The sequence below is a fragment of the Bombina bombina genome, chromosome 5, assembly GCF_027579735.1.
Source record: "Bombina bombina isolate aBomBom1 chromosome 5, aBomBom1.pri, whole genome shotgun sequence".
Classification (NCBI taxonomy): domain Eukaryota; kingdom Metazoa; phylum Chordata; class Amphibia; order Anura; family Bombinatoridae; genus Bombina; species Bombina bombina.
In genome coordinates, this window is record NC_069503.1 from 922,644,231 (window position 1) to 922,669,586 (window position 25,356).

Consider the following 25,356-nt stretch of genomic DNA (forward strand, 5'->3'; position numbering starts at 1 on the left):
CGGTGCTATTTTAAAATAACAAACTTTTGATTGAAGTCATAAAAACTAAGTATAATCACCATAGTCCTCTCACACATCCTATCTAGTCGTTGGGTGCAAGAGAATGACTGGGACTGACGTAGAGGGGAGGAGCTATATGCAGCTCTGCTGGGTGAATCCTCTTGCATTTCCTGTTGGGGAGGAGTTATATCCCAGAAGTAATGATGACCCGTGGACTGATCACACATAACAGAAGAAAAAGCTCTTGGACACCCCATTTACATCTAACACTGTCCTTTCCTGCTGCTTTAATTCTTGAAGAGATTCAAAATCTGAGAGGTAGCTCCTGGAAGACATTTCCAGTGACAAGCTGGTTTGAAACTGCCAGCTTTGAGCCACCCTTCTATGCTAGCAAAGAGGTGACTGATTGGCATATTCTGTACTTTAAAACAGTCAGCTAAATGCAACAGCTAGATTTAGCATAATGCATTGGAAACAGTGATATTGTTCGTTTAAACGAGAGAGATGCCTCAGGTCAAATTTGTTCGCGATATTTATGTTCTGACCATCACTGGGACAATTCTCAATGTTTCTATCTTGACACTGCAGTCTTCTTGCCAAATATTGTACAGGTGCAATATGGAGGTCTTCCAGTTTCCCCAGCAGCATTTTAAACAGCAAGCTCCAGTGATTAAAGATTAATCCACAACTTCTTAATATAAAAACATCCACACATTTCAAAATGTTTCACATTTTTTATTAAAAAAATTTCCATTACAAAAATAAAAACTTCAATTATCGTTTCTTCATTGGCTCAATTTCCCGTTGTGTTGATTCCTGAAATAAAGCAATTTCTTATTAGACTTCAGAAACTGATTTCTCTTTATTGCCCATTTCAACCCCTTAGTCTTACAATAGGTTTTCCTGTCTCAGAGTCAAACATAAAACCCACAGTTTAAACTTACACCAGCAAACAGAGTAGCATTTGACAAAGCAATGAGTACTAGAATATTTTATAGCAAATTTATCCTGTTTCCCTCCCCTGTATCATGTGACAGCCACACAAAATGCGCAGCACACTTGCACATGCTCAATAGGAGCCTCAGAAAGTGTGCATCAAAAAGGTGCAGGTTTTGATAGTGAACAATTTTTTTTTTTTTTAAATTGCATGCTTTACTGAAACTTTACTAAAAGGTACATTAAACAAAAAAAAAAAATCTCACGATTCATAATACAATTTAACAACTTTCTAATTTACTTCTATTATCTAATCTGTTTCATTCTCTTGGTATAATTTGTTGAAGGAGCAGCAATGCACTACTAGTTTCTAACTAAACACATGGGTGAGCCAATCACATTCAATGTATATGCAGCGACCAATCAACAGCTAGAACATAGTTTTTCTGCTGCTCATGAACTTGCCTGGATAAACCTTTCAGCAAAGAGAAGGTAGCAAATTAAATGGTAAAAGTAAATTGGAAAGTTGTTTAAAATTGTATTCTCTATCTGAATCATGAATTTTTTTGGGGGTTTCATGTCACTTAAAGTCCTTAAAGGGCCACTAAATTTAACTAGCAATGAGGCCTCCCCTCAATGTATCAGTCCTGTACCTCTAAGCTCAGATGGTTTAGCCCTTCACAGGTTCACCAGTGGCTCAAGAAGAGTTACTTAGTTTGTACAAGAGCAGTTAAAACATTTACCAAACATGTAAGAGGCAACAGGGGGTTGGTGTAAGCAAGGCAGTTTGTTCATTATATAGTCTCAGAATTACAGTATAATGTATATTAAACCAATATTGAAATTGTATTTTAAAAAACATCTGCATAACAGGTTCCATAATCTTCAGGACATGGCAGAACACACAACATCCAATAATTCTTAAAGATTCATCATTTAGTAATTAGTGTTCCTAAAAACCTTCAAAACACTTGTCAGGCTAAGGGCACCTGCTCTCCTGACTGCTCAGATCTATTAAGTGTCAGCATTTACCAATCAGATGGGTAAACGGCAATTAATGAATCATCACAGAGCCAGAAAGGCCACACTCAAAAAGTATTCACATATGGAACCTTCCATAAGTTGCATTAACTTTACCTTTATTGCTAGAGCGTAGCAAAAACACCACCATTCAACCTACAGCACACTTCCTCTCCTGATCAACTTGCTTCACCCTGCCTGTGGTACTCTCCGAAAATGTCAGACACCCTTGGTCTAGAGGCAGCTATAGTCTAGGTCTCCTTTAATTATGGGGCTTAATCATTCTAATGTCAATTTAAAGGCTTTAGTCCCAATAAATATATTACATTTTAAAGTGACATGAAAGCCACATGTTCTCTTCAGGATTCAAATAACTAAAATGTGTTTTATGTACTTGTGTTCTCATGTTATTCTTAGTTGTGGTAGAGTGCACATGTCTTGAGCACTACATGACAGGCAATAGTGCTGCCATCTAGTGCTCTTGTGAAGGTATGCAACCATGTTATAAATGTGCACATTCCTGAACTTTACCTTCCTGCTTTTCAACAAGAAGAATATATTGGAAAGTTGTTTAAGTTTTTTTCTGAATCATGAAAATTGGGGGGTTTATGTCCCTTTAAACTTTCATGATTCAGATAGGGCATGCTATATTAGACAACTATCCGGTTTACTTTGGAAATCAAATTTGCTCTGGTCTTTGTATTTTGTAGAAAGCTAAACCTAGGCAGACTCATGCCAATTTCTAAGCCTGCCTCTTCTCTGCATTTTTACACTTTTCACAGCTAGGCAGCACTAGGTTATGTGTGCCATAGAGAACATTGTGCTCACTCACGTTGAGTTATTTAAGAGTCAGCACTGATTTAGCTAAAAATAAAGTCAGTCGAAAGACCTGAAATAAGGGGCAGTCTGCAGTGGCTTACATACAAGATAATCAGAGGTAGAGTATTACTATAACCTTATTTGTTAAAACTGGTGAATGGGTAAAAAAAAAAAATATAAGGATTGCTGGTTTTAATGAAATGCGCTAATGAATTATGTAGTATGTAGTGTCATTGCAACTATAATTGATCTAAACATTCTATACCGAAGTAACATTCCATAGGGTTTAAAGGGATATGAAACCCTTTTTTTTCATTCTGATTGAGCACGCAATTTTATATAATTTTCTAATTTCTTTTATGTGGTTTTGTTCTCTTCTGTATCCTTTATTGACAAAGTATACCTAAGTAGACTCAGCTTCTGCTGATTGGTGGCTGCATATATAGGAGAAAAAGCAGTAGTTCCTAATAGTATAAGATATCCCTTCATTACACATGGGAATCTAACTAAAGCAGCCTTGTTTGGGGAGGTTACCCTTGTAGTCATGTGATGTGTCACAACCTATGCTTTTTATAGCCACATACACAATTTAACCCTCTTACGTAGACAGTTTTTGCATTTTCAATGCCCTCTAGTGGAAAACAAAAGATTAAACACATTTACATTAAAAGGCCAAAGATCACCCCACACTATTCTCAACCCTAATTGCATCACTTCAAACCTCAAATCAAAAAGGAGCACACAATGTTACATAATCTATTTAAAGTAGTTACATTTTTGCACTAGTTGTGTTTTGAATAAATGGATATTTTATACTATTTGAGACCACTTTTTGGATCTTTTGTGGGCTTGGCAGTTGCTCACAGTAATTATGGATGTTAGTTATCTTTTGGGATTTATTTATATTTGCCTCTTGTCATTGTTTTCAGTTAGTACATTATTGCTCCATCAAAGGATACCAAGAGAAAAAAAAAAAAAATAGACTAAAGTAAATTGGAAAGATGTTTAACATTCAATTTTTCTTTATCATCAAGTTACATTCACTTGAATTTTAAAGTGCCCGGTTTTTAAAAATTTGATTAACAGGGGCACTTTAATTCATCAAAATTTACATGTCACTCATGTTGTCAAAATACCTTTTAATCTCGACAGCAGCTGCATTGCTTCCTCTGCTAAAATGAGGAATCTGTCTGATTCAACACCGTGATTGGAGGAAGCCAGATTCCCCAGGGGGGGCCATGATTGGAGGATGACCGATCTGTCATTTGATGTAGGAAGAGGCTTGAGACTGGGGGGGCAGCAATGCAGCGGCTGTCAAGATTAAAAAAGTTAAGTATTTTCACAACACTTCACGAGTCATGAAGCCAAAAAAGTTTCATGATTCAGATCAGTTTTAATCATGTCAATTTGGTCAAAATGTGTTTTGTTCCTTGTTTCTACTAGAAAAGCAGAAGTCTAAACTAGGTTGTCAAGATGCTGCAAATGGTCTAACCAGCCGTTAGATTTGCAGCACGTGCAGGTTACAGAATTGTCCTTACACTAAACAGTGTCAGCATTTACCATGCAGATGGGTAAACTGCAATATGAACGAATCAGTGTTGCTTCTCTATACATTAAAGCTTTTTCTGGCTCTATCATAAGCTACAATTTTGTTTTTATAGCATTGTTAGAGAATTTCCACCAATACTTTCATATAACTGTACAAACTACTGCACTGCTCCTGTGTACGTGGATTCAACACAGAAAGTACATTTGCCTATAGTACTAATTCTTAATTGGCCCCGCAAGTTAAAGGGACACTCAATCAAAATTAAACTTATTACTCAGAGAGCGCATGCTATTTTAAACAACTTTCCAAATTACTTCCATTAACAAAATGTGCAGTCTTTTTATATTTAAACTTTGAGTCACCAGCTCCTGCTGAGCATGTGCAAGAATAAGTGTGTATGCATTTGTGAATGGCTGATGGCTGTCACATGGTACGTGTATGCATTTGTGTTTGGCTCATGGCTGTCACATGGTACAGGGGGAGTGGAAAAATACATAACTTAAATTTGTCTTTAAAAAAAAAAAACTACTACTACTCATTTGAAGTTCAGACTAAGTGCTATTGCATTGTCTTGTTATCTTGCATTTGTTGATTATGCAAATCTACTGTGTTGACTGGTGCTTTAAACACTAAGCTTCTAAGGAAAAGCCATCATTGTGCCACCAAAATGAATTATCTTAAAGATTCCAGCAAACATACATTTTGTGTTAAAGGGACATGAAAGCCAAAAATTCTCAGGATACAGAATTTTAAACAACTTTCCAATTTACTTCCATTTAATTTGCTTCCTTCTCTTGTTATTTGCTGAAAGGTTTATCTAGGCAAGTTCATGAGCGCATATATATATATTATGTGATTGACTCACCCATGTGTTAAGTTAGTAGTGCATTGCTGCTCCTTCAACAAATTATACCAAGAGAATGAAACAGAATAGAAGTAAATTAGAAAGTTGTTTAAAAATTGTATTCTCTATCTGAATCATGAAAGAAATTTCGGTTTCATGTACCTTTAAGTACTAACATTCATCAGCCATAAGCACCGATTCTAAATGTGCAACAATTCAACTTAAAGGGATAGGAAAGTCAAAATTAAATTTGCACGATTCAGATAGAGCATGGAGTGTTAAGACACTAGTGTTAGTTAGCCAATCGCAAGACACATTTGTGCAGGCACCAATCAGCAGCTAGCTAGATGATTTTAGCTAGTTGCAGTAGTACAATGCTGTTCCTTCAGCTATGGTTAAGACAAAGAAAATTTAGCAATAGAAGTAAATTGCAAAGTTGTAAGAAATTATATGTATCAGAATTATTTTTTGTGGGGTTTACTTTAACGTCCCTTTAATTCTGCATAAATTGTTTATATGATGTCCGCTATCCTAATGTGTTAGTAGTGGTAAACCATATAGCAAACAAGTTGTAGATTTCATTGACAGCTTAAATACAAGTCATACCATCACTCAAGTAGAAGAGCACATTAACACCTCAGTGAGCCTTCAGTCTTCATTGTAAGTTGCCACCAGATGGTACTACAGAGATTTAAAGAGTCATGGTAGTTCTATTAGCGTTACATTTATAAACAAACACAAGGAGTTTGAATACATTATATCTTGCATTTTATTGTAATGTCCTTAAAGACAAGATTAGCCTGACAACATGCAGATGTAAGCTAAAATAGTCTAGACCAGGGGGTCGCCAACCTGTCGGACCTCAGACCACTAACATTAATTTTTTTTCTTTTAAAAAATAAAGACACCTAGTATAACCATAGATGGATGAGAGCCAACCCCAACTGATGTTACTGGCAATTGCTATAATACTGGTGGGATATGGCTGATCTGCTGGATCAGAATTACTAGAATTCAAGTGGAATGGCTTTGTGCGCAGGAAATTAGAATGAAAAATATTTAATAAAAAAAATGGAGGGGAGGAAGACTGATGTAAGTCCATCCGAAGAAATTAGGAAAACTACTACAGACAGGTAAAGGGAAGACATTAAATAAAAACATTTTTTACACTTGAATTCCACTATTTCAATTTAAGACTATACCAACATCTGCTGGCTTTAGAATTGAAGCATCTTCCTCTGAGAAGCGCCCCGGGCAGGAGGAGTTAAATACAATATAGCTACACACGTTGCGCAGTACTACGCAATGTACGTAGGGAGATTGTAATTTAACTCCTCAGTTTTCACCGATATCCAGCAAGGCACTGTAGGGAGTTGCAGTGCGACACCAGAGAAGCTTAATTCCTGCTTGAAGGAATCAAGGACCAACATCTTCTCGTTGACCACCAGCGGTGCACAGACCGCTGGTCTAGACTTGCATTATCTATTCCACGATTATAGTTTGGGTCCATAAAACAATGAAGCAGTCATGATTTAACCTAGGTTATAAAGTTGGACAAATGCAATACTAATATCCAAGCCTCAGAACACATTTATAGTATTCATAACTGACAAAGCTCTACACCCTGAGCTGCTAAACTGCGATCTTTAAAGTTTGCCAAAAGCAGGTTTGTTTTATTACTAAACATACCTTTGTGTTTGAGGGATGCACCCTGCAAAAAAAAAAAATATAAATAAACTGACAACTATTTAAATTAAAGGGACATGCACTAGATTTTCTTTGCATAAACGGTTTTGTAGATCCATTTATATAGTAGTTTTTTAAAATTTGCTTATTTTTTTTTTTTTAAACATTGCTCTGATTTTCAGACTCCATTTTAGGAGAACACCATTTACGAGAACACCATTTACCTACTCCAGCTTGCTTCTGTTTGTGTAAAGGGTCTTTTCATATGCAAAGGAAGGGGGAGTGTGCTATTTCTCACTTGCAGTGGGTGTTCCAGTAACCTTTTAAACAGAGCTAAGCTTCTACGGTTTATACTGGATTTTTATATCAGTATTTGTGCATATTCTTTATAGTAGTGTATTACGCAGTTATATGAAAATTGGTGTATACTGTGCCTTTAACATTACATGAAGCTGCAGCAGTTTAAGCATCTCAGATTATGAAGTTATCACCACAAACAATCTGTTGGGTAAACGGCAAAATTCAATCATCATTGTGCTAGTGCAACTTGACATAGTGTGGCCCCTGGTAATCGTGCATAGGCTTCTGGTTTTGAGCGCATACAAGCATGTGGCATGGAGTGTTTTAGCAAACTGACTTATTTAAAGTTGGATTTTAATATTTAACAGAATTCTAAAAACATGCTAAAGTGTGCTCCACAAATCAGTTTAAAATTTAGGAGCCACACAGTGGTATTTGTATATGAAGAATAAAGTTAGCAGCCTAGCTCCTGGGTTTGTCGAGCCCTGTGCAAAACTAGTTTTTTCCATACAGCTTTATTTTTTATCTGCACTAAGGCAGTCTCAATGATGCTTTGTCTGGAAAAGTTCCAAATAGCCAAACTTGTAGCACCAGGAACATTTTCTATCAAGTAGACTATTTTAAAATCTGCAGCCATATAGCTCCTCCATATGGGCCTCCCAGATACATGCACTTTAAGAACAGTGCCTCTAGAATATATAAAGCATGTAGCTCTTAAAAGGGACATTACACACTATTCTTTGCATAAATTTTTTTAGATTATCCATGTATATAGCCCATACAGGTTTGTTTTTTTTAAAGTATAGTTTTGCTTATTTTTAAACATTGCTTTGATTTTCAGACTCCTAACCAAGTCTGAAAGTTTTAGAATACTGATGTATACCTACTCCAGCTTGCTCTCGTTTGTCTAAAGACTATTTTCACATGCAGATGATGGGGGAGGGTCTGTTATTTCCCTTTTCAACAGAGCTAAACTTGGAGCGTCTAAGTTTTTAAACTGTTTTATACTGGATTTTTATCTCAGTACCTGTGCATATTTATAGTAGTGTCTATTACATGCAGTTATATGAAAATTGATGTATACTGCCCCTTTAAGGTGCCAAGTCCTTCACTGAGCTTAAAGGGCCATAATCAAATTACATGCAATTTCTCTTTTTACAATATAAGGGCCCCTTTGAATGCCCAAAACTAATCACACACTTTAACACATTAGTATATTCTTTGCTTTAAAATTTGGTTGTGCCTGTCTCTTGTCTTCATTGTAAATGCAGCAGTTTAATGCATGCTGACGCATGCTAGATATTTTAAGCGAATGCCCCTTTAAGGATCAGTTAAAGATCAGGTGTATTATGCAGCTAGCTAAATGTATCATTTACCAGAATGTAAAGATTTATCATCCACCTAGCAAAATTAAAATTACCTTTATCCAGCAACAATTCTCACATATGCTTCTGTAAAACAAAAAAAAATGTTTTTAATTTGGATTTAAGAAGCTTTTCCATAAAAAAAAAAAAAAAAAAAAAAGGTTACCAGGCATTTCAGAATTTAAAATATCACCACAAACATTCTGTTGGGTAAACGGCAAAAATAAAAGTCATCATTGTGCCTGCAACAAGTGATCAACACTTATCAAATATACTAAAGGAAACTGACTAATAGGGATTATGACACATGCCTATTTGAGTTCTAAATAGTTAGTTTTTTGCCTCTAATTAGACATGGGTGGTACCACAAATCATTTAATAAACTAAAAGGCACCCCCTCATGTTTAGTATCTTTAAAAAAAAATAACACATCTGTTTACCTCCAGCATAAAGATGTCATTTAACAGCCATAAAAGAACATCCAAAATGTTTTGGTGCAGCCATCTGGAAACAAAACCAAAACAGTCAGGTGACCATTAATTTGTAGGTTTATTTTATCAATACATTATAGGAAAAACTTGGGATAACAAGCACACTAGGTTTTTTTTTAAAAAAAAACACAACCTGACAAGACTAACATTCCCTAACCCTCTTACTTGATTACAGTAACCTTCAGCTAAAACACTAAAAAAAAAAACAGGTTTGCTTCCTTTTATTATGTATAGCTCTACTCCCGTTGCTATACAGAAATTTTGAATTAGGCTATATTCTAATATAAAAGTGTAACCATCTAAATGAGTTCAATTTACCACAGTCCATCATTATGTTAGAAAACTGTTTCAAATGCTCCATTTTTGTTTAACACTGCAAAGGGTGTTCATACTATGAAACTACATTTATCTGCTCAATTAAACAATTAAAGGAATATTGTAGTGCAAAAGTCAATTTAGCACCAGCAACCCCGAAATTATATGTGTTTAACCTCTGCTGCAGTTTAACACTTACCGCTCAGGAACCACAGAGGACTACTGGTACCAAGCAGAAACAGCTAGCGAACCAGTCAGCAGTGGCAACTGCACAATTCTTAAAACAAATTAAATCATAAGCTCTAATGTTCCAGACAAATATTTTATGTCCAATTATTAATCAAATAAGATTCATTTCACCTGGGGAACAAATGCATTTATAATAAATATTGCTAGAGCTAGCATCAGGTGAAGTACAACTGACTAAACAGAAAATTTAGACCAAGGTTATAAAGGTGAAACTACGGGGAGGTCACACCATAGTTTTAATCCAAGTTTAGAGCCATTAGTTGCAAAATGACATGCTAAAACCTTCTATAGAGGCAACATTCCATAGGGTTTAAAGGGATATGAAACCCAATATCTCACGATTCAGATGGAGCATGCAGTTTTAAATAACTTTACAATTTCTATTATGTAATTTGTTTTCTCTTCTGTATCCTTCGTTGAAAAGTATATAGGTAGGCTCAGCTGCAGCCTTTTTGTGGCTGCATATATATGCCTCTTAAAAAGGGATTTTATATTTTGGACTACTGCTTTTTCTAATTATTAACACATTGGAATCTAACAAAAAGCACAACATTTTAGGGAGGCTCCCCTTAGTAATGTGATACAAGTCACAACCTCTGATGCTTTTTATAGCAATACACAATTTAAGCCTCTTGGTTATTAAATGTTTCTTGCATTTCCAATGTCCTCTAATGGATAAATATTTAACACATTTACATAGGCCAAAGATCACCGCACACTATTCTCAGCCCTAATTGTATCACTTTAAAACCTCAAGCAAAAGGAGCACACAATGTTACATAATCTAACAAGGTAGTTACAGTAGTTTACACTAGCTAGATTTTTAATAGGGATATTTTATCTTATTTGAGACTACAGCTTTTTCAAATTTTGATAATTTTGTGGGCTTGGCAGTTGCTCACAGTAGTTATGGATGTTATTTAGGGTTGCCACCTGTCCCTTAAAATAAGGAACACTTATAAGTTACACATGCTGCAGGGTGTGCAGGCAGGAATATAAATAGTGCTGTCCAGAAACACAATAAATGTTCCTCACTGCACACCCTGCAGCATGTGTAACTCATAAGTGTCCAGGAAAACCATGGCTGAGGTGGCAACCCTAATGTTATTGGTCTTATCTTTTGTGATTTATTTATATTTGCTCATTGCTTTCAGTTAGTAAATTAATGATACCAAGAGAATGAAGCAAATTAGTTAAGTAAATTGGAAAGTTTTTTTTTTTTTTTTAGTGAAAAACTAATTTTAAAGGGACATGAAGCCCAAAATGTTTGATTCAAAAAGATCATACAATTTTAATCATGTCAATATGGTAAAAATGTGCAGTGTTCTACATTTCAACTAGAAAAGCAGAAGTCTAAACTAGGTTGTCAAGATGCTGCAAATTGTCTAAACCAGCTGTTTTATTTGCAGCACGTGCAGGTTATGGAATTTGCAAAAATGTGTCACTGTCCTTACACCAAACACATGCCTTGTATAGTTTAGCACCTCGCCTGGCTGCTCAGATTCATTAAGTGTCAGCAGTTACCATTCAGATGGGTAAACGGCAATATGAACAAATCAGAGCCAGAAAAAGCACGAGTTATTAGTGAAGCCATACTCATCGTTTATATTAAACTTAGAATCTTCCAAAAGATGCAATAATTTGCAAAAATAATGAGAAATTATATCCACCAATGCTTTTAAATAGTGCTGTACAACATTACACTGCTCCTGTGTATGTGGATTTAACACAGAAATTACATAAGCTTAAAGGGACAGTTCACCCAAAAAAAATTCCCCTTTAAATTATTCCCAATGATCCTTTTAACCTGCTAGAGTATTAAATTGGTTACAAGTAGCTCCTTTACTCCTATTTCAGCATTTGAAATAAATGATTTAGCCTGTGGTATCGCCACCTACACTGAACAAATACTGGAGTATAGGCTATTGAATAGCCTAAGTATACACAGCCAGCAGAAGAGATTACACTCTGTGGGATGCAGGATAGTTAGCGATGGTAAACTCTCCCCTTTTTAAAATCAGATCTGGAATGTAAGCGCCATTTTAGATGGAGTTTAATTCATTAGCTGCAATGAAGATGCGCTATAACTTAGTTATTAATATAGATATGAAATTCAGATACCCCACGTTACACCACCCACTTCAAAAGTCAGCTAAATGATTGAATTACTCTCCAATCAATGCTCTAGCTACAACAAAAGTGCCAGATGGGGAGAGCGCTGATTGGACAACAATTCAATCTGTTAGCTCACAGAAAATTTTACTTTTGAAGTGGGCGGAGGAGCATGCAGTATTTGAATTTCATATCTATATTAAAAAGAATGTTATACTGCATCTTCATTACAGCTTATGAATTAAACTCCATCTAAAATAGCGCTTACATTCCAGATCTGATTTTAAAAAGGGGAGAGAGTTTACCATCACTTTAAGTAATAAAATGATCATTTTTCCATTGTTCTCTCTATGTATTGAGCTTTTGTGTTCCAGCCAAATAAGATAAGGAAGCAAGTCTGTTTACACAAACTTAGAACATAATGAGATCTGATATCACCTTTAAGTTCAACCTATTGTAATAGGTTGTGGTTTCAAAGCACAAAATCAGCTACTTCATATACACAAATAAGTATGAAAATGGAATTTCTCAAATATTTTATACTCTGCAGTTGGTATAACAAGTCATTTAAAATAAGTTAATGGAAAAACAATTTTACAGTGTACTGTCCCTTTAATAGTACCAATTCTTAATTGACCCTGCAAGTTAAAAACTAAACTTCTAAGGAAAAGCCATCTTCATTGTGCCACCAAAATTTAAATCTTAAGGTTTGCTGAAATCTAACATTTTTTCAGTGAGCACTGAAAATTCTTAACTTTGTGTTAAGTACCAACACAGCCATAAATAAGCACTCAGATTCCAAATTATGTGAACCATGTCCAACCTAAAGGTATAGGAAAGGCAAAAATCAAACTTGCATGATTCAGAGAGAGCATATTTTACATACCTTTGTGTTTGAGGAATTCTGACAAATTCATGCCGCACCCTGCAAAGAGATTTATAAATCAACAACTATTTAAATTAACATTACATGAAGCTGCAGCCGTTTAAGCATCTCAGATTATGAAGTTATCACCACAAACAATCTGTTGGGTAAACGGCAAAGTGCAATCATCATTGTGCTAATGCAACTTGACATAGTGTGGCCCCTGGTAATTGTGCATAGGTTTCTGGTTTTGAGTGCATATAAGTGTATGGCATGAGTTTTAGCAAAATAACTTATTTTAAAGTTGGATTTTAATACAGTACGTTAATATTTAACAAAATTCTAAAAACATGCTAAAGTGCTCAACAAATCAGTTTAAATGTAGGAGCCATACAGTGGTATTTGTAGATAAATATATGGAGAACATTAGCAGCCAATGTCTCCCTAAGCTCCTGGGTTTGTCGAGCCTGTGCAAAACTAGTTTTCCATACAGCTTATCTGCACTAAGGCAGTCTTAATAATGGTGTCTGGGAAAAGTCCCAGATAACACAACTTTTGGTACAGGAACATTTTCTATCAATGACACTTAAAGGGCTTACAGGTTTCACATTAGCCCCCAAATGTTACCTGATCATTGGAAGGGGGAAATTTAATTATTTTTACATCTGCAGGCATATAACTGCATTGAAGGCCGGCCAGATACACATGCACTAGTCAAACAGTGCCACTAGAACATATAGAAAGTATGAAGCTCTTAAGGTGCCAAGTCCTTCACTGAGCTTAAAGGGACATTACACTAGATTTTTCTTAAGCACAAATGTTTTGTAGATGATACATTTATATAGCCCATACAGTTTTTTAAAAATGGATAGTTTTGCTTTTTATTTTAAACATTGGTCTGATGTTCAAACTCCTAACCAAGCACCAACGTTTTAGGAGAATACAGACATATACCTACCCCAGCTTGCTTCTGTTTGTGTAAAGGGTCTTTTCATATGCAAAGGAAGGGAGTGTCTACTCTTTCCCACTTGCAGTGCGTGTTCCGGTAACCTTTTAAACAGAGCTAAACTGGAAGCTTCTAAGTAAAGTTTTTAAACAGTTTTATCAGATTTTTATATCCGTATCTGTGCATATTCTTTATATTAGTGTCTACTATGCAGTTACATGAAAATTGATGTATACTGTCCCTTTAAAGATCAATAGTCGAATTACAAGATAGAATCAGTTTGCAGAGTTTAAACAGTGGTCTAGGGTCATTAGACCATGTCTTTTCTCTTTACTATATGGGCCCTTTGAATGTCCAAAACTAAACATCACCCACTTTAACACATTAGCAGATTTGCTTTGAAAATTGGCTGTGCCTGTCTCTTGGCTTCATTGTAAACACAGCAGTTTCATGCATGTTGCCAGATGTGCTAGACATGTTAAGTTAATGTCCCTTTAAGGCTCAGTTTTAAAGATCAGGTGCATTATGCAGCTAGCTAAAATGATCATTTTCCAGAATGTAAAGATTTATCACATCTTAGAGGTTCTAGGATTATGTACCTGCCTAGCAAAAATAAAAATTACCTTTATCCAGCAGACAATACTCCCATATGCTCCTGAAACACAAATTAAGAAAATGGAAAAGGTTTTCAATTTGGATTTAAGACGCTTTTCCATAAAGAATATTTAATTGGTTATCAGGCATTTCAGAATTTAAAATATCACCACAAACATTCTGTTGGGTAAACGGCAAAAATAAGTCATCATTGTGCCTGCAACAAGTGAACACTTCAAATCTCAAATATACTAAAGCAAACTAACTAATAGGGATTACGCCACATGCCCATTTGAGTTCAAAATAGTTTTTTTTATTAGAGAATGGGTGATACCATAAATCATTTAATAAAACTAAATGGTACCCCCCATATGTTCTTTGTATCAAAAAAATGAAAAAAAAAATGTATATTCATAGAAAGGATATTGCACCTATAATCATAGGTGTCAAGAATCTACCAGCAGTAATAGATTTTTTGCAAGCTGGTTATATTGTTAGTGGAAATCTGCACATTTTTCATTCACACCCTCCCTTCATATGCAAGATGAGGACATTAAATGCATTGTCCCTATCAGGTAAAAGCAACAAAATCTAAAATTACATCATTAACATTTGACAACTTTCCAAATTCCATCTATTAGCAAAAGTAATTTAGTATGCTGTTTTGAAGGGTACATCTAGGTAGGCTCATAGGAGCCCAGGAGTGTGCATGTCTAGAACTCTAAGGCAGTGTTTTCAAACAATGTACAAACTGCTACAATGTTGCAAGGCACTACTGCCAGAGATGTACACTCCTGGGCTCTCATAAATCAGAATAATCTTTAAAGTGAAGTTAAACTGATGAAAGAAAGTCCGGTTTTTAAAAATACTTTTAAAGTCAGGGGCACTTTCTTAAAATGTTTAGAAAGCAGCGGCTTAGAAAAAAAAAAAAATCTTTGTTTTTCACAGCCAGAGCAGCTTCCCCCACCTGGAGATCCTCTTGACACGTCAATGACTAACACGGCTTCCGGCAATGATTTACCTGGGGGAAAGCCGTGATGAAGGAAGCCAGATTAGTCATTGATGACGTGTGAAGAGGGGATCTCTGGGTGGGGGAAGCTGCTCTGGGTGTAAAAAAACCAAAAACCAGAAGTTTTTAATCAAAATGGCTGCTTTCTACACTTTGATGAATGAAAGTGCCACTGTTTAATAGAATTTTTTTAAAAAACAGCTCTGATTCATCGTTTACCTTCACTTTAACTCCAGAGCTATTCAAAAACTTAAAGGGACACTCAATCAAAATTAAACTTTAAATTATTCAGATAGGGCATGCCATTTTAAACTACTTTTCAATTTACTTCCATTAACAAAATGTGCAGTCTTTTTATATTTAAACTTTGAGTCACCAGCTCCTGCTGAGCATGTGCAAGAATAAGTGTGTATGCATTTGTGAATGGCTGATGGCTGTCACATGGTACGTGTATGCATTTGTGTTTGGCTCATGGCTGTCACATGGTACAGGGGGAGTGGAAAAATACATAACTTAAATTTGTCTTTAAAAAAAAAAAACTACTACTACTCATTTGAAGTTCAGACTAAGTGCTATTGCATTGTCTTGTTATCTTGCATTTGTTGATTATGCAAATCTACTGTGTTGACTGGTGCTTTAAAGGACCAGTCAACAGTAGATTTGCATAATCAACAAATGCAAGATAAGAAAATGCAATAGCACTTAGTCTGAACTTCAAATAAGTAGTAGATTTGTTTCTGACAGTTTTTAAAAATTGTCTTTTTCCACTCCCCCTGTACCATGTGACAGCCATCAGCCAATCACAAATGCACACATGTACCATGTGACAGCCATCAGCCATTCACAAATGCATACTTATTCTTGCACATGCTCAGTAGGAGCTGGTGACTCAAAAAGTTTAAATATAAAAAGACTGCACATTTAGTTAATGGAAGTAAATTGGGAAGTTGTTTAAAATGGCATGTTCTATCTGAATAATGAAAGTTTAATTTTGATTGAGTGTCCCTTTAACTTTTACATTTAAAAAAAAAAAGTTTAATTGGTTCACAAATTAGTTTGTTTCCCACAAAAAAAAAAAAAAAAAAAAAAAAAAAAACCCTGCTTACCTCCAGCATAGATATGCCATTTAACAGACAAAATAGAACATCCAAAATGTTTTGGTGCAGCCATCTGAAAAGAACAAAAAACACACGACAAGTCAATGGACAATTTGTATGTTTTTTTAATTTTATTATCAATCCATACATTAAAGGATAACAAGCACACTAGGAGTTTAAAGTGACGGTCAAGTTATAAGCACAGCCTCACAGCATTGCATAGACTTATCCAAACGAGCAGGAGTTTAAGTCATGATTTTTCTTAAATCTATTTTCATATTTTACCTTTAAACTGCTCCGCCGATAAGTGCAGCACTCCCGCCTGCCATCTTGTCTAATTGATTGACAGAGGATGTATCCTAAACCAACTAATCCTTATCTCCACCCGGGGAAAAAAGATTTTTTTTTTTAAAAAAGACACTCCTCGTTTTGATAAGTTTATGCAATGCCATGAAGCTGTGCTTGAAACTTTACCTTCACTTTAAACCCTAAAAAAGTAACCATCTAAATGGGTTCAATTTATTTACCACAGTCCATCTTTACAATAAACAAAAATGAGCATTTGAAACCGAGTTTTTCAACACTACAAAGGGTGTTCATACTATGAAACTACAAGGTGTATTATATCTGCAAAATTTTCAACAATTAAAGGAATATTGTAGTGCACTCATTTGTTGGATTCATTTTAGCACTAGCAACCAGAAAATGCTATGTGTTTAACTCCTTTGGCAGTTAACACTTAAATTAACACTCAGGAACCACAGAGGACTGTTGGTAACAAGAAGAAACAGCTAGCAAACTTGTTAGTGGCAACTGCAGTCAATTTAAAAAAAAAAATGAAATCAAGACAATAAGGTCTAATGTTTCAGCCACAACTTTATAGTTATGACTATTTGTTCAATTACTAATCAAATTGGGGGGGGGGGGGGAGAATACATTTCTCTTGGGGAAGAAACATTTTTAATGAATATTCCTAGTACTAGCAATCAAGTCAAGTACAACTGACCTAACAGAAAATTTAGACCAAGGTTATGAAGTAAAATTACGGGGGGGGGAGTCACACCATAGTTTTAATACAAGGTTAGGAGAGCTCAGCAGGGACCACTGTGGCAGAGCTTAACAAGCCTAAGAGGGCACAGTCAGGGTCATCTAGCAATAATCTGGCCACTGGTACTCGCTCACAAAAGAGCCATTTATCATCCGATTTGGACATTCACGTCAACCAAGTGATTTATGAAGCTACCAAGAGGGATCATTTAGGAACATTATTGAACAGAAAATTATTGATTTGCAAGTGTTTCAAGTATGTTTTACATCTCTTTACATTCAGGGTGGCAGCTGCAGCTTAGGTTAAACGATCAATAAAATACACAATTCTGTAGGGACAACACTTCAGTAAAAATATATGAACATTCACAAAAAGAATATTTACAGGCCTGAAAAGTCTGAATAATTTCTAGCTATTTTAGCAAACAGAAAGTCAGTTTCATGCTTAAACTAAGGCAGGGCTGTCCAACCAGTGTAGATAAGGGGGGGGGCGCAGAAATTTCTTTTCTTTCTACTTAGAATTTGTGAAGGAGTTAGAAATCCAGTTAATCAAAACTGTTCTAAACTTAAAGGGACAGTACACTAAAATTGTTTTTCCATAAATGTATTTTAAATGACTTGTTATACCAACTGCAGAGTATAAAATATTTGAGAAATTGCATTTTCGGGTTTGTGTATCTGAAGTAGCTGATTTTGTGCTTTGAAACCACAGCCTATTACAATGGGTTGAGCTTCAGGTAATATCAGATCTCATTATGTTATCACTTTTATGTACACAGACTTGCTTCCTTATATTATATTTGTTTGGAACACCAAAGCTCAATACATAGAGAGAACAATGGAAAATTATCATTTTATTACTTAACTATCATGCCCCCCACTGAGGGCGTAATCTCTTCTGCTGGCTTTGTTTACTTAGGCTTGTCAATAGCGTATACGCCAGTATCAAAACTTTCAGTATAGGTTGGGAAGCCACAAGCTAAATGCTGAAATATGAGTAAAGGAGCTACTTGCAACCAATTTAATACACTCTAGCAGGTAAAAAGGATCATTGGGAATAATTTAAAAGGGGAGAAAGTTTTTGGGTGAACTGTCCCTTTAACTTCAAACAAGTATTGCTTCATATATACAAAAATGTACCAACAATCAATAGTTATGGAGTCCAAATAAAGAGGAAATGTGATGCACATGAGAAGCAACAATATGAAAGTAGTTGTCAATTCCTACGCTTATAAAAATATAAGTGCAATTTAATCAAAAGGTGTGGGGACCACCTAGTGGCATCTCGCCATAGGTTGAAAAATTACTATATTTAATCGGCATAAGCACTACTCTAACGTGCTGTTTAAGACAATGTGCGATGCTGTAGTACTTTTATGGATTTGGAATGGCGCTAAAAATGTATATTTCAGGGTTATAACTAGGAATTGGGCTCAGGGTTAAACCCGGATATGTTCAAGCTAATAAATATCTGTTCCGTGTTAAACAAAACTAGTAACGTACTGCAGCAAAGGCCTTTGGTAACGTTACGAGTAACTATCACCCAGACCACGTGGCCTCAGTGGCAACCGAACAGCAGCGCCACAAGCACTGCGTTTGGAAAATGCAGTAAAAGCTGTAAGTATGCCGTAAACTTTTCAAACGCTGCAGAAAACGGTTTTATTAGTGTGTTCTCTTATTAATGCGACAGAGAAAGTAACATTTTGTTTCAATATTTAAGACATTAACACGGATTGCTCTTATTCAATGACAAAATACAACAGGGACATTGTCTACATAATCATACACTGTTATAGTACAAACACTGATAACTCCCAGTGAATGATGCGCCTGAGGTCGGAAACAGTTTTTTTAAAACAATTATAACAGATTATAGTTTACTACACATTAAATTAATGTATTTACAATCACTGTGATGACTCGCTACTGTTCACAGCACATACAGATATAAATCAGTGCAGAGCCTGGAACCTCCACCCCAGCGTCCTACCTCAAAGCCGAATCACACACAAAGAGGAAGTGTGGTTACTGACACAGCACGTTTTATACGTTAGCGAGTAGTTCCGCCCGGATAAATGATTTGTGACGTCACGCAATCAAGTGACTACTGGGATCACGTGACACGTGCTTAGTTCTGGGCGATGCAGCAGCAGCAGCAATAGTAGCCAACCCTTCCCGTAGTAGCTGCATTTATTTGGAGCTAGTTTCTGTAGCATGGGATAACTATGTTACAGTGTCGGACAGGGAATAAAAAGGAACCCTGGAAATATTGAGTCTGTAGAACAGTGATGTGCAGTGAGGTCAGAGGCTGGTGAGGCACTAGATATGATACGCCGGAGAAACACATGTACAGAGGGCTGCAAGTACCCCCAACAGGGCAGGTTTAAATGATAGCTGAACCAGTGCACAGGTGACATAATCAGGTGATGGGTGAGAGCAAGTTAGTAACCACTGAGTTACTGATCAGTTGATTACTTCACCTGTGCACTGATTCAGCTATAATGAAAACATGGCCTGTTGGGGGTACTTGAGGACCATGGTTGAGAAACACTGCACTAAAGCACCAGCTCATCGGAAATGTATTGATTACCTGGAGAATAAAGCACACATACTCTGCTCACTGACACCCACACACACTCTGCTCACATACACGCTCACACAATTCTGTGGCACAGTGTCAGTTACTAAGCAATTAGAATGATCCACAATCTCTTCTCTACTCACTACTGTATTGTAAAAATAGAAATAATTTACCATACAAATTTTACACAAAGGACAAGTTATCAATACTGCCAACACAGCTGCTGCAATATGGTGTTCAAGAAACGCACGTGCACATCCCACTTAGGTATGCTCTTCAACAAAGGACACCAAAGGATACCAAAAGAATGAAGTACATAATAAAAGTAAAATAGAAAGGGTTTTTTTTGTTTTTTTTTTGTGCAATTTCTATCTGAATGATGGAAATGTAATTATGACTTTCATGTTCCTTTCAAAAACTAATTTGATTTGCTGACATGGGGCCAGTAACAGTTGATGCTAATTCTCAAAATATAAATAACTAGAAAAGTCTATTAAAATAGCATGCTCTACCTCAATCATGAAAGTTTAATTTTAAATGTCTCCCTTTGACTATGTGTTTAACCAGTTGCTTTACAGTGGCATTATTTCTAAAAACATTTAACTGCAATAATTACATATATTTTTTAAATGACTCATTATCTCCTTTTTATTAATATAAACTTGTATAAAAGCAGCACATATTAAAAACACAATGCAACAGCTTTCAATTGATTTGTGAATTACAAGTTAACAGCAGTCTTTAAATAAATGGGAGACACAGAGAAAAATAAAAATAGATACTGCATTCTCACTGAACAGACATAACATATATGGATTTTGTACCTAATTAAATCAAATAACCATGAAAAAGGGAGGCCTAGCAATATTCAATGTCAAAAACTTTAGTTTAAATAATGTGGACACTGCACACTTCAAACTCTGGATTTTAAATTATGGATTTAAATTTGACTTCCTGTCAGTATTGGGTTATGCTCACTTACTGCCCCCCCCCCCCCCCCCCGTTAATGAGCTGTATCTTATAACAATTGGTGAATCACAAGAAATGTAGAATACTACTTTAGTCTTCTGCTTGGTTTCATCTGTTCTTAGGTTACCTCAGCTTCCAGTTGTGTCACATGACCCTGCTCACTGCATCCTCCTTCTGATTAATCTATATATCCTTCACTTGCTAGGAGGCATCAAGAGGGGTGCCTCCTATTGGTCACAATTTTTGCTGCTAATATATTGACAGAACACAGGTGGCGCTGCAGCACAGCTTTTCCTTTGACCCATGTACTGCAATGTAGAGAAGCATTCCTGTACCTGCCTCTCCATAGCTTTACATGGGGGGAAAATGGTGAGAAAAAAAAAAATGTTGGGACTTTTTTGTTGTTGTTTTGATTAAAATTTAATTAAGCTTTGGCCACATATGGCAGGGTAGGCGCTGCCTCCCCTGCCTCCTATGAGTGCACGTCCCTGCTGTAGAAGGTCACGGATGAAGGCTTGAGCCGAAACGCGTCTGACCATTCCCTGCTACATGTAGCTTGTTTTTATGTATTGTAATCTCTCCTAAGTGATGCCAGCAATAAATGTGCTTTTTTTCACAAACTACTTCTATGCCTGAGACCCGCTTTTTTTGTTACTGTAGAATGCACATACCCGACTTTTCTGAAGAGGATTAGGGATACTCCTTCCCCAAATATTTTTTTTTCAGAATTAAATTCTATTCATTTGTAATAAAAAAAAAAATGCCACATTGTTATAGGGCTAGATTTATGAAAGCTGAGGCGGACAGTGACGCGTATGTGCGCCCCTGTACGCCTCAGCTCGCCTGTGGCGGGGCAAAATTACCCGCAGGTAATTACCATTGCGCTCGCGTGCAATCATGCGCGGGCAGGAGCTGTTAACCGCAGAGATTGAATGTCGCCACCTTAGAGGTGGCAATGAGGTTAGGGAAGCGGTGGTCTGGTGACCGCTGCTTGTTAAATTACGGCGAGCAAGTTCTTGTGAGAACTTGCAGCCGTAGGGCTTTGATAAATCGAGCCCATAGTCATCCTACAACCCAATTTCATCCATGACAGTCACAGTATGAAAATGATTATAAATAGTGTGATCTGGAGAAGACACTAGTCTTCTCAGTGGGACTTGACTAGACAGGGTTGCCACCCGTCCCTTAAAATACGTAATTGTCCCGTATTTGAGAATAAAATAGCGCGTCCCATTTTGAATCAATACGGGACAAGGTTTGTCCTGTATTTTCTGAATCGTCTTCAATGCAGCATCCCATGCAAATCATCCCACCCGCATTCTGTGAAGACTCGTCCTATTCTGCCCCTGATTTGGGTAATACTCTCTGCCATCGTTGGTTTGATTGGTTTGTTTCAGGTTCCCGGCCAATCAGAGTCAGAGGAGGGCGGGTCTCTTGGCGGAGAGTCGATTTGAAAGAATAGTGGAGGCAGCTCCAGATACCCCCCCCCCCCCCCCCACGTCCAGCTCTGAATGTTTCAGATCTTTAACAAAAGCGGATGCAAAAGTACTGACGAGTGGGAGGAATCAAATACTTGGCTGGAAAGTGTCAGCGGAAATGAGTATCAAGCCAATTGCACAATTTGTCGGCAAGTGTTCTCTGTGGCGCACGGTGGCCTGTCAGATGTGCGACAGCATGCCTCAGGAGAGCAACCTTCCCGCAATGCTAGAGCTCACAGAAATTAGAACACTGTCTCTCAGTTCTTCATACCTCAATCATCTCCTGAGGCAGATAGTGTAATGACAGTTTTTTAATCACCTCAATAACTTTCTGATTGATTACGTTACATTTCATAGGCTGCCTATTTGTTAAGAAATTATGTTTAAAATGTAAATGAATCATGTTATGGTATGATTTGTTTATTAAGGTTAAGGTGTACAGTCAGACACATAATAATTATTTTAATGAGAGATAAGAGAGATATATTTAATACATATTTAATAATACAAATATAGTACCTATGTGAAGCAAATAAACAACTTTGTTATGTTTAACCAATTTTAATGATTGCATAATTCAATACTATCCTATATTATAAAAGACAAGTGTTTGTCTGAAGCCGTCATGCGCAGTACAGACAAACACTTGGCCTTAGACAGCTGATCGCACGCGCAGGGGTGAAACACAGCAGCGCGAGGACCGGGCAGCACAGCTGATCGCACGCGCAGGGGGAGTGAGAGAGGACCGGGCAGCACAGCTGATCGCACGCGCAGGGGGAGTGAGAGAGGACCGGGCAGCACAGCTGATCGCACGCGCAGGGGGAGTGAGAGAGGACCGGGCAGCACAGCTGATCGCACGCGCAGGGGGAGTGAGAGAGGACCGGGCAGCACAGCTGATCGCACGCGCAGGGGGAGTGAGAGAGGACCGGGCAGCACAGCTGATCGCACGCGCAGGGGGAGTGAGAGAGGACCGGGCAGCACAGCTGATCGCACGCGCAGGGGGAGTGAGAGAGGACCGGGCAGCACAGCTGATCGCACGCGCAGGGGGAGTGAGAGAGGACCGGGCAGCACAGCTGATCGCACGCGCAGGGGGAGTGAGAGAGGACCGGGCAGCACAGCTGATCGCACGCGCAGGGGGAGTGAGAGAGGACCGGGCAGCACAGCTGATCGCACGCGCAGGGGGAGTGAGAGAGGACCGGGCAGCACAGCTGATCGCACGCGCAGGGGGAGTGAGAGTGGACCGGGCAGCACAGCTGATCGCACGCGCAGGGGGAGTGAGAGAGGACCGGGCAGCATAGCTGATCGCACGCGCAGGGGGAGTGAGAGAGGACCGGGCAGCACAGCTGATCGCACGCGCAGGGGGAGTGAGAGAGGACCGGGCAGCACAGCTGATCGCACGCGCAGGGGGAGTGAGAGAGGACCGGGCAGCACAGCTGATCGCACGCGCAGGGGGAGTGAGAGAGGACCGGGCAGCACAGCTGATCGCACGCGCAGGGGGAGTGAGAGAGGACCGGGCAGCACAGCTGATCGCACGCGCAGGGGGAGTGAGAGAGGACCGGGCAGCACAGCTGATCGCACGCGCAGGGGGAGTGAGAGAGGACCGGGCAGCACAGCTGATCGCACGCGCAGGAGAGAGAGAGAGAGAATGAGAGAGAGAGAATGAGAGAGAGAGAATGAGAGAGAGAGAGAATGAGAGAGAGAGAATGAGAGAGAGAGAATGAGAGAGAGAGAGAGAGAATGAGAGAGAGAATGAGAGAGAGAGAGAGAGAATGAGAGAGAGAGAGAGAGAGAGAATGAGAGAGAGAGAATGAGAGAGAGAGAGAATGAGAGAGAGAGAGAATGAGAGAGAGAGAGAGAGAGAATGAGAGAGAGAGAGAATGAAAGAAAATGAATTACATATAACACATAACACAACACGGCCCGTGTGAACGGGCTTTAGGACTAGTACAATTAATAATAGACTATATAAAATTGATTAACTTGTGTGTGGTTTCACTGTTTGGATTGTGTTACTGCAAACAATGACAACTATTTTAGCCCAAATCTGTGTTCACACCACCCTATACAATTACTCAAGTTCATTCATTTCTGATCCTACTCTCCTCTAGGTTACATCAACGGAGTTAACGCAGGTGTACCACACGGTTAACCCCTTAAGGACCAAGGCCATTTTTCAATTTCTTTCCCTTAAGGACCAGGGCTATTTTTACATTTCTGCGGTGTTTGTGTTTAGCTGTAATTTTCCTCTTATTCATTTACTGTACCCACACATATTATATACAGTTTTTCTCGCCACTAAATGGACTTTCTGAAGATACCATTATTTTCATCATATCTTATAATTTATTATTAAAAATATTATAAAATATGAGGAAAAAATGGAAAAAAACACACTTTTTCTAACTTTGACCCCCAAAATCTGTTACACATCTACAACCACTAAAAAACACCCATGCTAAATAGTTTCTAAATTTTGTCCTGAGTTTAGAAATACCCAATGTTAACATGTTCTTTGCTTTTTTGTTGCAAGTTATAGGGCAATAAATACAAGAAGCACTTTGCTCTTTCAAAACCACTTTTTTTTTCAAAATGAGCGCTAGTTACATTGGAACCCTGATATCTGTCAGGAATACCTGAATATCCCTTGACATGTATATATATTTTTTTAGAAGACATCCCAAAGTATTGATCTAGGCCCATTTTGGTATATTTCATGCCACCATTTCACCGCCAAATGCGATCAAATAAAAAAAATTGTTTACTTTTTCACAAATTTTTTCACAAACTTTAGGATTCTCACAGAAATTATTTACAAACAACTTATGCAATTATGGCATAAATGGTTGTAAATGCTTCTTTGGGATCCCCTTTGTTCAGAAATAGCAGACTTATATGGCTTTGGCGTTGCTTTCTGGTAATTAGAAGGCTGCTAAATGCCACTGTGCACCACACGTGTTTTATGCCCAGCAGTGAAGGGGTTAATTAGGGAACATGTAGGGAGCTTGTAGAGTTAATTTTAGCTTTAGTGTAGTGTAGTAGACAACCCAAAGTATTGATCTAGGCCCATTTTGGTATATTTAATGCC

General features: G+C 37.6%; 1 long non-coding RNA gene and 2 other non-coding genes across 4 annotated transcripts; all 3 read right to left on the bottom strand.

Moving 5' to 3' along the window:
- Nucleotides 1-710: 710 nt before the first annotated feature.
- On the bottom strand, nucleotides 711-19,293 carry LOC128660976 (uncharacterized). Of its 2 annotated transcripts, XR_008402598.1 has the most exons (9): nucleotides 19,234-19,293; nucleotides 16,206-16,269; nucleotides 14,120-14,151; nucleotides 12,572-12,610; nucleotides 8,959-9,022; nucleotides 8,575-8,605; nucleotides 6,858-6,879; nucleotides 5,775-5,849; nucleotides 711-816 (listed from the first exon to the last, which is right to left on the bottom strand). It is a non-coding gene; the product is annotated as an uncharacterized LOC128660976 (long non-coding RNA). The 2 variants fall into 2 exon arrangements; XR_008402597.1 differs by lacking the exon at nucleotides 19,234-19,293 and having other exon boundaries at nucleotides 16,206-16,299.
- On the bottom strand, nucleotides 8,684-8,764 carry LOC128661936 (small nucleolar RNA SNORD87). The gene has a single exon (XR_008402703.1). It is a non-coding gene; the product is annotated as a small nucleolar RNA SNORD87 (small nucleolar RNA).
- Nucleotides 14,233-14,311, bottom strand: LOC128661937 (small nucleolar RNA SNORD87). The gene has a single exon (XR_008402704.1). It is a non-coding gene; the product is annotated as a small nucleolar RNA SNORD87 (small nucleolar RNA).
- Nucleotides 19,294-25,356: the final 6,063 nt, after the last annotated feature.